Consider the following 2,570-nt stretch of genomic DNA (forward strand, 5'->3'; position numbering starts at 1 on the left):
CTATCTTCCACATTAACCGACGCACTGATTTCCCAGGTGTTAGCCTTTGTACTAGCCAAATTGATATTTTAGTCCACTGAATATTAAACATTAAGCTCTACAACATCAATTTAATATTCATAAATGCTTCATTATTCTACAAAATCAAAATATATCGCATGAAAGCTCCATTTTTGGATTGTTTATTTTATATTAAAGTGTGAATATTGTTTAATAATTATGTTTAATAGCTTCGTTTAGAACCGCGAGTGCTTGGGGAGTTAGCTCTGTATATTATAACTCTCTAAGGTAGACTTGAGTGTGTCTGATAGACAGACGTTATTATTATCACATATAAGTGCGATTCGAAGAGCTCGTAACTTTGGCAACAGGTTGAAGTTTCCTCCGTTTAGAAGTTGACTCCTTGACTTCACTTTATCTGAGCACGTTAGAGGAACTCTATTATAAGAAAGCCAGACAGCGCAGCATCACTAACAATTCTTTAAACTTAGTTTCTTATTCTATGCGCTCAAGATTTCTTGAGTATTCACTAAATCATTGCAACAAAGGAAAGACGATAAAAATCATCTCAACAAACATTGCAAATAAAATTTGGGTAACAAACGAAGGTTTCATTGATTGTAAGCTAATCTAAGTCAAAGGGTTTACTTCGGCAAACATTACTAGTAAAACGGTATCTAAATGTGGACCGAAGGACGCGCCGGCCCCACCGCCCCTCGGGCATGATTTCCTATTTGAGACCTTCCCTTTTGGGACAGGTAAATACCAGAATGGAGCATTAGATTTGACCTTTTCGGCCTAAATGACTATGGGCTAAACCAATGACGATATTTTCCTTAATCGCCAAAGCGATGAATTTAATAGCATCTAATATCATCATTTCTTTAGTCATCACTAAAGATAATAAGTACTTAAACAATAAAAAACAAATAAATTATCCCACATCGCTCAGCAAAAATTGAAGTAAAAGCTCATGAAAATTACAAGGGATTTGTTACAAATGGAATTTTTCGCGTTCGGCACCGAATTGTCCTTTTGACAGATTTATAGGGTGTCTCGGGGAAATCTTTATGTCTCTTAATTTAATTCTCACCCCAAAGGTGTGATAAAACGGCTCCCGTGCTGAACCGTCTCTACCGGAATGTTGCACCTTTCCGATGGAAAAGTTATATAAAAGGATTCTTTATGATTCCATACGTACCAACTAAGACGAATAAATCGAACGAAATTCTCTGTAATGCCTTAAATCCAAATAGAATTTCCGCAGTATATCCGGTAGCTGTATTTTTAAATTAAATTATTGCATTCGCTGCTTCAAGAATACCTCTCTGTACAGACGGAGTAGAGGCAATTACAACTAAGTAGGTATATTCACCTGTTCAAACTTGTACCTAAAACATAACGACTAAGAAGTTAAGGTAATAACAGCGTTATTGTATACGTATATTGACACCAGGGTTGATGAGGTCTGTCATTGATCTCATAATTCACATGAGAGATAACCAATAACGTTACTCTCATAAAAATAATCAATCATTGGGAAGTTACTGAAAAACATACTTACCTTAATGAAAACGCAAGAATACCAAGATGAATTAAAACATAAAATTAGGCTAGTTGGAAACTACTAGTCAAATCAGTTACTTTTTACTACATGTCAAAACACGAAATTACTATGGAATTTGTATGAAAAAGCACTCTGTGTCATAGGAAAAGTGATATAATGTCGGACTTATTTTTACATTTTTCTTGATTAAAATTCATAAATAAGTTAAATAGCATCCCAACGAGTGGGGCATGAACATGGCAAAGACAAAAATTATGTCCAACGACCATGTCGCACCCACTCCAGTTCAGGTTGGGAACGTTACACTCGAAGTTGTAGACCAGTACGTTTACCTAGGACAAATAATCCAGTTAGGTAAGTCCAACTTCGAGAAAAAGATCTCTCGTCGGATCCAACTCGGATGGGCAGCGTTCGGGAAGCTGCGGAATATCTTCTCGTCCAAAATGCCGTGTCTCAAGACGAAAGTCTTTGACCAGTGCGTGTTGCCAGTGATGACCTACGGCAGTGAGACGTGGCCGCTTATTATGGATCTCGTGAGGAGGCTCGGTGTCGCTCAGCGGGCAATGGAGAGAGCTATGCTCGGTATTTCCCTGCTCGATCGAATCAGAAATGAGGAGATCCGCAGGAGAACTAAAGTCACCGACATAGCTCGGAGAATTGCAAAGCTGAAGTGGCAGTGGGCAGGACACAGCGAGGAGAACCGGTGGCCGATGGGGCGGAAAGGTTCTGGAATGGCGACCACGTGTCGGACGACGCTCAGTGGGTAGGCCCGCTACAAGGTGGACCGACGATCTGGTGAAGGTCGCGGGAAGCCGCTGGATGCGGGCAGCGCAGGACCGATCGTCGTGGAGATCCTTGGGGGAGGCCTATGCCCAGCAGTGGGCGTCGTACGGCTGATGATGATGAAGTTAAATAGAAAAAATAAAAATATTTTTGTGAAAATGATCTGTCTTTATTTAGTAAGTAATGAGAATTTCATAATTTATCTTGAACCTAGTCCACG

This window comes from Pectinophora gossypiella, chromosome 4, assembly GCF_024362695.1.
Source record: "Pectinophora gossypiella chromosome 4, ilPecGoss1.1, whole genome shotgun sequence".
NCBI classification, from domain to species: domain Eukaryota; kingdom Metazoa; phylum Arthropoda; class Insecta; order Lepidoptera; family Gelechiidae; genus Pectinophora; species Pectinophora gossypiella.